Source organism: Micropterus salmoides, unplaced genomic scaffold (assembly GCF_014851395.1).
Source record: "Micropterus salmoides isolate LMB-PRFRI ecotype aquatic unplaced genomic scaffold, ASM1485139v1 Ms_hic_scaffold_9, whole genome shotgun sequence".
Taxonomy (NCBI): Eukaryota; Metazoa; Chordata; class Actinopteri; order Centrarchiformes; family Centrarchidae; genus Micropterus; species Micropterus salmoides.
Window position 1 is genome coordinate 4,908,364 of NW_024044681.1, and position 12,504 is coordinate 4,920,867.

The 12,504-nt window shown below is 38.8% G+C and overlaps 1 long non-coding RNA gene across 1 annotated transcript; it reads left to right on the forward strand.

Annotated features, from left to right (window-relative positions):
* Window positions 1-6,181: 6,181 nt before the first annotated feature.
* Window positions 6,182-7,669, forward strand: LOC119896079. The gene is made up of 2 exons (XR_005443168.1): window positions 6,182-6,402; window positions 7,156-7,669. It is a non-coding gene; the product is annotated as an uncharacterized LOC119896079 (long non-coding RNA).
* Window positions 7,670-12,504: the final 4,835 nt, after the last annotated feature.

Genomic DNA, 12,504 nt, shown 5'->3' on the forward strand with positions numbered 1-12,504 from the left:
TTTTTCTAAGCATTTTGTTTTCTAAAGAATATCCCTTATGATCTGCACCATATTCTTACAAACAGCTCCATTCCTTTCACAAGCCAAACTGGTTCTTTTTGACATCAGAAAAGTGTGAACTTGGGCCTTTAGCGGGATGTGCATGTGGTATGTAATGTGGGGAATGTGTCAACTCATCCATTGTTTTTTGGTTTTGTGTGAAACTTTCAGACATTTTAGCGAGTGAAAAGGATTCCCCTCCACACATACACATATACACCAGGGGGGCCGTCACTCTTCTCAAAGGGATCACCTCCAGGTGACTTGACTGTTTGTGACAGTTGGTGAGACGTTAAGATGGAAAATCCTCTTAGCCTGTCCTCTGAGGCTCTAGTAAGTCCCCCACTTAAACTCGCATTCATTGCTAACACATGGTAATGGAAACCCCTCACCCACACAATGAAGATAACAAATGAGGAAACTGAGTTTTAGTAAGTGTATATACATCTGATCTGAATGTATTGGTGAGATGAATGTAGACCACTGATGCTGTAGTACCTTAAAATCATGTAATCTATGGCATTAAAGGGTTAGTGTCTCCTGCAAAAGTGATGGGAGGACTCCACTCTTAATTTCACATGTGCATGTCCTCAGGTTTTGCATGGTCCCTCATCTCATTCAATTACATTTGTCATAATGAATGTCATGTGCAGTGAGTGTGGCTACTCATTGACTGGCTGAGACAAATCAGAGTCATGAGATTCAACACAAGGGTAACCATTCCTAACAGAAGAACATTTATCAGGTTATCTGAATCTACCATAGAGTTGTAATTCATTCCACATCACACTACTTTGATACAGTGCAGGCCTCCATTTCTATCATTTGATGTTTTTAAAAGACAGGTATAATGTCCTCCTTTAAGTAACAGTTAATCAGATTTCAAGTTTTTTATTTTACTGTAATTTCTACAGTCATTTTTAGATAGGCGTCATCTCTTTTTATTAATTGTTTTCATATAAGTAGAAAAAGGACAGTGAATAAGAACCATGATAATGTGCACCATTTCAGCTTGCTGCTCTTATGATACAGTCAAGTCATTTATTTTATGTATATTCCAAAATCAAAATTTTTTGTCAGAGCTTTTCAATATGCAACACCTTACAACACCATCCACAAAGAATTCCACAAAAAAAACTTAACACAGTGCTATACGAAAAGAAGCAACCTCGGGAAATAGAGACACAATACTGAAGTCAAACTCCAATTTTACACATCAATTTCAATTTACTAGTCATTGGGAGTACTACATAGCCTGTCAAAGCTGTTGGTTAATGTGGTTATGGTAAGTGCTTTCTAAAGTCAGAGAAAGTAAAAGTCTGAGTTACAAACAAAAACCCCAGGGCAAATTTGGAGTTGGGCCACCACCACCTGTCACATACTTACTCACCATTAGGTAAGTAAGTGAAGTTTTTTTATTATAGCAACTTTGACAGAACAAAGTGCTTTACAAAAGTAAAACATAAAGCCATATATGTATAATAAGAGACAATATAACAAAAGCAACAATTTAATATAGTAATAAATAATAATCAATCAATCAATAAATATAAGCAAGTGTGCCCTGGTTTGAAGACCTAAGTGGCCTAGTGGTGATTTCTGGGTGAAGCTTATTGGAAATATACCCAGGTGCCTGACCATGCCGTGCTCTATATGTGAAAACAAGCACCTTAACTGAACCTGAGAGGGAGCCAATGTCACGGGATGGGTGTGATGTGACTTGTCCTGCTAGACCTGGTTAACAGACTTGCAGCAGCGTTCTGGTCCATTTGTAGACTGTCCTGCTGCACAGGTTTTTGTCCGACAGTGTTTCTTTCACTAGCAAGGACCACAATCAAGAGGTATGATTAAATGATTTATTGAGTAACGAACAGAAGATGTATGAAGCTTGCAGTAGCTGAATAGACATTAGAAAGCGTTGTGGGGAAGCTACGATAGGGAAATCCGCCGTAGCACCCGGGCACGACGGACCCCCTATAAACCTATGGAGAGGAGGAAGGAGACCAGGAGGCAGGACAGAGAAAGGGGGGGGGGGGATGCAGGATAAGAGGGCGAAGGGGAGGACTTAGGACGTGTGGGTATTTATGGAAATGCTGGCGATGACGCGCTTGATGTGTGGTCCCGCACCTGAAACTCTGCTAATTAGCACCACTAAATGAAAGAATGGGTCAAAGATTTGATATATTAATCAAAGTAAATAGATTGTTCAAACATAACACCAAGATTCCTGAGGTTTGACGTTACAGTTGATGAAAGTGACCCAATACGCTGAGGGATCATGGGAGCTATGGTGTCAAAAGCATTAATAAGGACCTGAGTCTTGTCTGTGTGAAGTTGTAAAATGTTGTCATTTTACAGTTGTTATCAAAGCCATTCAGTTCTTTATGGCAGTCAGTCATGTTGAGTGCAGTCAACTTGTTATTATTACAAGGCTTAAAGGAGATATATAGCTGGGTATCATCATTGATAAGAAACACCTTTATATTTGGTAATGATGTCTAATTAGCAGCAAAACACACAACACAGGTTTCCGATTATGAAAAACAAACTGAAGCAGAACTGAGTGACCATAACTGACCTCAGAATGACCAACAGTAGGCCTATGCCGGCTGGACAAACTATGTAATAAACACAAGGGGTGAATAAAACAAACAAACAAACAAACAAAGTAATTAGAGTGAAACTTAAACATAGCAGCAAATGCTAATAAAACTATATGCTCAATCAAATTTTGTTGGTTGTTTAGTTTTTGTTTAGTGACTGAAACTGAATGTAAAGTTGAATGAAAAGGTCAAATTAAAGTGACAGCCTGGCTGAGTGGAAAAGATGTTTTAGACCGCTGACGTGGCCGTGGGTGTGGTGCAGCATGTCTTACTAAGATATCAACCTTTTTCACAGGGGACATTTAGACTTGTCAAAGCATATGCATTTTAATGTCCCAGTAAGCTATGACAGTATGCAAGTGTGCGCAAAACCTGGGCTTTCAAAGTGGAATGCGGCGAATTATTAATAATTACACCTCTCATTTTACTGCTGTTAAAAACAGATTTTATACAAGATGCATTTTAGGTAATGTGCATTTTAAGCATGTGAAAACAATAAGATTAACGATGGCTAAATTATATCAATCTGCTTCAGTTTCAGGGTCCTGGTATTGCATGTTAGCTCATTAATGTTATTGGTTAACACCTGTGCCTTTCCTGTATTACAAGTCTGTTAACAATGTTATATTATTAGACTAAATATATTGCAATATAAAATAATTTCTGATGCCCAGGTGTTCAGTGTGTTTAATTTTACCACTTACTGAAATGTAGAAATGCAAGACTGCTCTCCAACGCCATGTGAGACTGTTCTTAACTGTCACACACTGACATCTTGTGGATGCAATGTTTTGTTGCACGAAACACCATTATAATTTCCTGATGCCTTTGAGGGCTGCTTTCTTACTGTTCTTCACTGCCATGTATCTATCAACTCTATTCTTGCAGGAAGGAAATCAGTATCTGTCTCCAGTCCATGGATAGCATGTATGAGATAATAAAAGTCATTACTACATTAATTGTATTGTGTTATTTTTTCATTCTGAGTCAGTCATTTACAGTAAATAAATGTAAATGTAAACCATGCTGTGATCATTACTTCACTTTTGATGATGACCAGACAACAATTGGATGGAGTGTTTCCTCTGATTCACTGAGTCTTGTGCTTTCTCCTTGCCTCATTATTGTTTGCTTATCTCTTACTGGCTCTGCCAAACTTTCAGTGTTCTGTAGTATTTTTCAGAGTCAGTTCTTTCAAGTCCAGGCAGTAATAGAAACACAAAAGGAATTTAATACATGTGTGTAGATGAGTAATCTATTGGCGGCCAGTCAGTTGTTGCTGTGGGAGAAAAAATTGGCCGTTATTGAAGAATCCCAGACTCTAAAAGCTGGTTACGCAAATCCATTCTTTTTTTAAACCTCATTAAATCATAAGACATGGTTCTCTGGAAAGGAATTATCACACTCAAGCACAATGGGAGTTGTTTGTGAACTCATTTCCAACTATGCTGGCTTGTGTGAGTAAATATGTTTCAGCATGCTTAACCTTTTTGATTCATACCTCATATCAAATGTTTGGTGTTGACTTAAGAGTTCCTTCCAGTGAACTGTAGCCTACTAGTGGCTCTCTGTTTCCTCAAAGACTGTGCCATACCTCAGGGGAAGTGAAATCATGACTGTTAGGCTACATGAAAAAGATGTATCAGCACTGCTATTTTGTTCTGCTCATTCTTCTGAATGGGGACTTTTCCAGAGTGAAAGTCTGGAATCTCCGCTCTGGTACATTAATAAGCTGGAAATCCCTGCTGTTTATTTATATATTTATCTCTGGCAAAAGACAACAGGTCTTCTAACAAGTTTATAAAGTGTTGGGAACTGGACTGAGTGAGCCCATCAAGGTATGTGTGGTGAAATGCAATATGAATAATGCATTACCCCTTATTCATGTGGGAGTTTTGAGTCAGTGAGAACATACTGTACATCAAACACATTGCAACAGTCAACGATTTACTTTAGTCTCTACATGTCAATCAAACTGTTAAAAAGCCTCCCTTTTTTATGGCCATATAAATAAAGAAGTGAAACTGAGATACAATCTCGCTCCTAATCCTCTTGGTTGATTGTGAAAACAAGATTTTCCAGTATAGTCAGATATGGTATTTCTATCATGAGATAACTTGCCCTAAGTCTCTAAAACACTAAAAACTAACTGTTAACTGAACAAAATAACAATCAGTTAAAGAAGCAATTAAAACACTAAACCCACAATACACAACTTAAAACAGCTCCCACTTTGGTCCAGACTAAAATACTAAATACTGAACTATTACTGTTGGATGGAATGTTCACTGTCCCAAGATGATGACATGGGAAATGCCCTGACTTTCCCTCTGTAGTGCCACCATGAGGTTGACATTTGCAATTTTAGGTGAAATTTTTCCACAACCATTGGACAGTCATGAATTATGGTTCAGACATTCATGTTCCTTGCAGGATGAATTAAGCATTGCACTCCTAGCATTGTTGGACTAAAAAAAAAAGCAGAGATATCGTGCTACTTCCTTGATCAAAACCCACAAAAATACATTACCCACAATGCAACTCGACCGCCGAGAGTTCTGTCAGAGATGCGGGTGTGTTATATTAGTAGTGGCTTATGCAGATGCAAGCCACTAGCATCAAGGAGTGGTCGAAGAGTAAAAGCTCACTTATTTTTATTTCCTCACCTCCCGATTTTTATTTCATTTTCAAACTTGTAGTTCTTAGACTCATGAGGGGATTTACCAGACTTTGTGCAGCTCCCCCAGGAGTCACAAGTCTTTATGCAACTTTGTAAATATTTAAAAATTTTTTTTTTACATAGGCCTATTTAATAGGCTAGTAATTCCTAAGACCTGTAAACAGACTGTGATGTGCAACATCGGCCCCTTTAACGTTTCATCAAGTTCCACTTTGTGTTTACTGGTAGTTCCAATTTGCCAATGTTAGTATGCTACTATGCTGAACTAAATATGGAAACATTTCATTATGTTAGCATTAGCTCAAAGCACTGTTGTGTAGCCTCACATAACAACTAGCATGGCAGCACTCAGGTCATTTTCTTGGTAATTAGCAGCCTGATGTGCATTTAAATTGTACAATAAAATAAAAACTAATCAACTTTAAAATTGACTTATTTTAGGCCAAATAAATAGATAAATATTCAATATTTCTGTATGTAAGTATGATGGCTTGGAAACACACTTCTGGGGAATAAAATCTACAGGAAATACTTGACACAGGTGTTATAGGCTAAATAACACCAGTGTAATCCTGGATAGTCCCAGGACAGCATTTCCAGCTGTGCGGTGTACTCATTTTAGTGTAGTAGTAAACAACAACAACAACAACAACAACAGAGCACAGACTAAGCACTTATTTCTGACTGAATAAAAGGATGAAACCATATATATTTATTTGAGTATAAACTAAGCATATAACAACCCTGGGGGAATCCCTGAAATCTACTCAGGTCGTTTTATTTGAAGATTCAGGAAATAGTGTGGCTGCTGAGCGTGATGTCACTGTTACGCATTATACTTTTGCTTCATCAGGGTGGCTTGATGTTCAGTTCACAGCAGCAGCTTGGGGAGAGAGGCTGACAGAGAGCAGCCGCCGTGTGAATTCAGTTTCAGTGTAATGAAGAGTGTCTAAGAGCGTATAGAAGAGAAAACCCGTCTGCAACACCTGATCGGAAAACATCTGCGGATTTCTCTGGGGCTGTTTGTTTTTGGAAACGACTTGAGCCTACACAACCAGGAGAGCGAAAGCCGAGCCTGTGGTAAGTTACTGTACCAACTACGAAATAATGTGACCGTGTTTCTATAGCCTACTGATGGCTGAAGAACAGCATGTCGAGATTCGAACTGTGTGGTCTCTTATTTCATCGTTGGCGACGCCATGTGCTCTAAAACCGTTTTCTTAGAGACATGCATTTCAGTTTCAAGTCGATTTCGTCAACACGGTTCACAACGTAGACACCAAAATTACAAATGATTGTTGTGACAAATGCGGTGTTCATTGGCTGTTGGAAGAGTAATAGATTCCTAGACGTTTAAAAGCAAAATGAAAGTAGGAACAATAGGAGTCATATGCATGAAGGTCCGTTTTCAACAGGCTGTAAATTCACCAAATAGGTTCTTCCTGTTGATGTGGGCTGTAACTGTAGCTTCCTTGCTGATTTCTGTTTTTCGTTTTGTGCATACATATGTGATTTCTACTTAATCCTCTACCACTTACTGTACGAAAATGTATTATGTGATGCACAAATTCATTTCAAAGTCTACTGTGGTATGGATGTTTGAAGTTGTCCAACAATATTGACCAGATGTCTTTTGGCACAGATGACTACCTACTTGTAAAATTGTTAATATCTACTTATCTGTCTGTTTGGAGTTAAAAACTTGCAAATGGCTCCAAAAGTCACCATAAATCTATATTAACAAATACCATAATGCACCTAATAAGTTGGTTGCCAAACACTGTTAAAAACCCCAAAAGAACAACTTTAAAATGTGTGTTTTGTTTTTTGCAGCCAAACTGTCCTTTGCCACTGGAGCCATGGTGGCAGCCGTCCTTAAGATGTATTTTATTGGGACGGCGCTGAGTGTCCTCGCAGTCTTGTATGGAATAGTGGACTCCTTTGGTGGTCTGATGTATGTCCAGAACCAGCACTACATTTCTGAGCTGGACCACCAGACACAGAGACAGGACTCCTCAAGGACCCGTCGGAGTGCATCATCTCTGACTAAAAATATCGGTTCATAAGAGAAACATCTTGGTCACAACAGACCAAAAAGGCTGCTGGATGGATATACAGAATACTGTGGCAATGGATCAACAGACTTGAGAATCACTGGAGATAGTAAATGTACTGGTTCCATTACTGACGTCATTGTAGTGTCTAACTTATTGGACATGCTTTGCACTTTGAAAAAGCTTTGCACTAGAAGGTTATTTGATTTGGAGGCAGAATCTCACACCAAGTCCTCTGTAACAAATACTGTTGCAGCTAGTCTGCATACAAAAGGCAACTACAAATCTGACAACAAATGTAACCGCACTACTGAACAATGATTTGCACTAGAAATGAGGATAGTTTCTTTTTTTATTTGTCTATATCTGTATTTTGAGGAGGGTTTTTTTGTTTTTCTTTTTTTTTAAATAAAATAATTAAACCAAAGTGTTGAGTACAAGTGTACTGCAGCCTCTTTTAAGAAACAGAAATCAGTCACATAAGCTGCCTGTTTACTGGAAAGTAGAAGGAAGTCAGGCTGGCCCACAAGCATCAAATATAGTGGAAAATGTACAATAAAAACTAAACTAAAACCATTTCAGCAGGGACTTGATAGGTTGACACCAGAAAGCCTTGTATTCTTGCCAAAGTGCTATGCCATCGGTGTACAGAAAGTACAAAAAAATCCACAAATAACTGACTGATATCACATGCAATGGCTCAGAGGGATTTACAATCTCATAAGAGCAACAGGTCCCAACACAGCCTTTGCTGAAGCAATTCAAAGACAGAGCCTTCCCTCTTCAAATGGCCTGGCTGACTGAGCAATATGAGCTGCATAGATACAGTCAACTTGTGTCCTTCTGGTGTATGACTAAGTAAAAATGAATTGAATGATTATATGGAATGTGAAAGGGATTACTTAAAGTGATGAAGCACCACAGGAAGTTATCAGTGACGTCTGCCTCTGCAGCAAGATAGCGTCTTTGCTCATTAGTGTTTCAGTGTCATTGCTCCCGTCAGACCAAGATATTTTTTTTTCCTGAGTTAGTGAAGATAAAAAATGAACAAAAGGAAGTGAGTACTGCGAGTACAAAATGATTAGATAGAAGTGTGTACATGTGGTAACATATCTTTAAAAGTATCTGCTTGCTGAATTGTCTGAATCATCATGATCACTTAGTGACTCAGTAGGTTGAAGCAGTGCAGCTGCCCTTTTCTGGTAACTGAAAGCACCACTGTAAACTCAGCCAAGATGTACAATAAGTCCTCGTTACAAGCTTGCTAAAAGACTGACTGAAATGATGATGTACTGAACATAACTGGAACAGCTAGTGTTTGTGCTAATTTACCTTTTGAACAGTCAAACAATCACTTAGCTTAGATAGAAATTGAGGAAACTGCATTGTCAGTGACTTTTGTCATTTCATGGCCAGAAATATGACCTAAACCATCCCAACTTTTTATTGCATGTTTTTTTTTTACAGCCCAAGACCTATGCTACACACTTCGACTCATCGATTCATTTGCTGTAAATGAATTATGATTTACTATACCTGTGTGTCTCCCCTTTTTGTCCCAGTGTTAGAGCCGAGCTGTGTTTCAAAACAACACATAAGAGTTTTTCAATCTAAAACAGTGTTTATCAGCCCCTTCCAAATCTGTTACATATGAGCCCTAGAAAGATATTTCATATGACTCTTCATGGAAACTCTGGTACAAACTGAGGGTATTATAGGAAATGTAGGATTCAGCATTTTGCTGAGCTTGGCCCAGAGTGGGCACAACTCTGGCAATATCTTTGGGATTTAGCTTTGTAGGCTTGTTTTTGTGCCCTTAAGTTGCCAAAAAAAATATAACAGTTATGCTGCTATTGAAACCTTGGTGGACATGTTTTTTTGTCCTCTGTTCTCAAGTTTCCCTCTGCCCCAAGGGCGAGGAAATGTACCAGCTTGCTTTAAAGCTTTTTCACTATTAGGGGCTGCATAGTGGTACGATTTACATGTATGCACACCCACTCATCTACAGACAAGTCATCTGAGGTGAGTCATTCTATTTTATGTTTCGTTGGAAAGCCCCACATCAAGTTATCACAAAGTAGCTACTTGACTGATTTGACCGTCCTTTTCTAACCAGTAGGTTATATTCTTTTGTCTGTAATTGGATCTTGCGCAAACATCTGGATAAGATTAAAATTTAAAGGATGAACATGAGCTCAAGGACAAAGAAACTTTTTTTCCAGTTTAAAGGGTCAAAAATGTAAGTGTAAAGTAAGTCTTTGTTGCTCTGGTGTCCTCTTCCTCCTGCTCCATATAGATAATTTTTAATAGTTCCTTATTAGAGAGTTAATATCTCTTATACAACCTAGTTTTGTATTGTGGCACGGATGTCCAAACAACTGTTAAAGTATAAGAACTGAGTTTAAACATTTTCCATGAAAGTCAGATAAAGTTAACTGTCTGCTGGAATTACAGATCAGCCCACGGCAAAACAGCTGTGCGTTTTTGGTAAGGGGTGGATTCAAACGCACCTGTAGTACACTATGTTTTACTTTCAGTCACTGATCTGAAAGATATTTTAACTGTGCTACAGGAATAATAACCATAATAATGTCACGCTTAAAAGTGCTAAACCATGAGGAACTTTGTTTGTTTGTTTGTTTGTTTAAAAGGGACAGTGCACATTAATGAACATAAGGACAATAGTAGTAAATAAAGGCCAGCCGTAAAGTGTGTGAACGTGCATGACGCATCGTGCACGTAAATACATTTTTGATTAATAAAAAATTAATTCATCAAAAACAAATTCATCAAAAATGTATTACAATATATATAAAAAGATAATAAAAAAATTAAATTGAATAAAAAATAAAAAATGAATTAATAACAACAAAAAAAAAGATTGGGGTCATAGCAAGGTTGAACAACAAAGACATGGGGGTGTGAAAATGGGTGTGTGTATTAGGGCGTGTCCAGCCTCATCCTCTATTAGTGGTGGTGGGGGGTCGATCACCAAAAGGTGAAGACGGGTGTGAAAAGGGGGGTTTGTGTATATGGGATGTCCGGTGTTATCTTCTAAAAGCAGATATTGAGAGTGACTTTAGCAATCGGTTGTATATATATAGCGGGCTCGTTTTTTGACTTACATCTGACTGAGAACGTGGAATTACTCTGGGACGATGATAACTCATGGGTGGATGACTATGGAAAAGAACTGGGGAAAAGAAATTTAACATTTCTCGTTCCTGAAGAAAATACATAGTATTATACAGGTAACCATAGTTTATTATTTATACGATATACTGCAGAAAAAAGCTTTACAAACATGTGTGTATTGTGCATATACAGACAAATGGTGCAGAAAACAACCTCACACATGCATTGACACGCTACCCTTCTTTTATATTAAAGGACATAAGAGAGAAATTACGGAGAAGCTTTTTAACAAAATGTATGTACTACGTGGTCTTGGGTTGGTGCCAACGTGTGAATGCAGTATTCGAGACATTGCAGCAGCTGCTCTACAGATTTGGTTGAGGAACCCTTTTCTCATTGCTTCGCTTAAATGGGTAGTTAGAGTGGAGGACACTGTGAGCACAATAGTTAAGGAATCTCTGGACATCTGGAAGGGGGAACAACACTAAAAACAATGGGGAATGTGTCTAGTCTACTAAACCATGTCAAAAAGAGATACATCGTGTATAAGATGAGAACACTGTTGTGTGAAGCTGTTAACAATGCGATATGTGACACAGATAGGACACTATGTTGTTCTAGATTTGACAAACAGACAGAATATGTTAGACGAATGACCTCGGGATGGCGTACCATGGTGCAAATGACAGTGGATAAATATGCAGATGTGAAATGTTTTTTCCTGTGAACGATAATGATTTTCATACGGGTCATGTGTTTTGTTTTTGTACTTTTAGCATTGATTTGTGTGTTTTAATGCTAACCAGAAAATGTCGATGTTGCTGATGTGATGTATTGCTTAACTGAATCTTTGGTTTGTAAAAACATAGGTGCTTGTACTGATTTTCTGAAAAGTGTATACTTGTAATCATTGCTGACGGATATGTTGTGTATGTCGCTGAAAATAAAATATTTGAACACAGACGTTGAAGCGTCAGTCTTTGTAACAAAGATCATGGAGGATAAGGAATATATATTCAATTCAATTCAATTCAATTTTATTTATATAGCACCAAATCACAACAACAGTTATCTCACAGCGCTTTTCATAAAAGAGCAGGTCTAGACCGTACTCTATGATGATATTTACAGAAGCCCAACAGTTCCCAACAAGAGCAAGCACTAGGCGACAGAGGCAAGGAAAAACTTCCTTTTAAGAGGCAGAAACCTCGAGCAGAACCATGGCTCAGGGTGGGCGGCCATCTGCCTCGACCGGTTGGGGTGAAGGAGAGAGAGAGAGAGAGAGAGAGAGAGAGAGAGAGGGATGTAAGGAGAGAGAGAGGGGAGGGAGGCAGCCTACACAATATACACACAGAGGTACAGACAGTGAAGGTGATGTTGCTATAGACTAAATGAAAAATGGTACAGATATTTATAATAGTGTTAATGGTAACAGTTGTAATGTTAATGATTATAATAACAATAAGACTAGCAACAATAGTCGTTGCAGCAGAGGGTGTCGAGCAGGAACACGGGGGCAGCAGGTGACCGGCAAACCACAGATCCAGACTCCACAGCTCCAGAGCCAGAAAACCTGCAGGAAGTGATAGGAGGAGAGAGGAGAGAGACGAGAAAGCACAAGACTACCAGAAAGGGGAGAAGTTGTGTTAGTAACATGCAATAATGGGAGGAGGTTGCATACAGAGGGAGAGAAAGTAGAGGAGAGAGGAGCTCAGTGCATCATGGGAAATCCCCCGGCAGTCTAGGCCTATAGCAGCATAACTAAGGGATGGTTCAGGACTAACCTGAGCCAGCCCTAACTATAAGCTTTATCAAAGAGGAGAGTCTTAAGCCTACTCTTAAATGTGGAGATGGTGTCTGCCTCCTGAACCCAAACTGGAACCTGGTTCCACAGGAGAGGAGCTTGATAGCTGAACGCTCTGGCTCCTAGTCTACTTTTGGAGACTCTAGGAACCACAAGTAACCCTGCATTCTGGGAGCGCAGTGCTCTGGT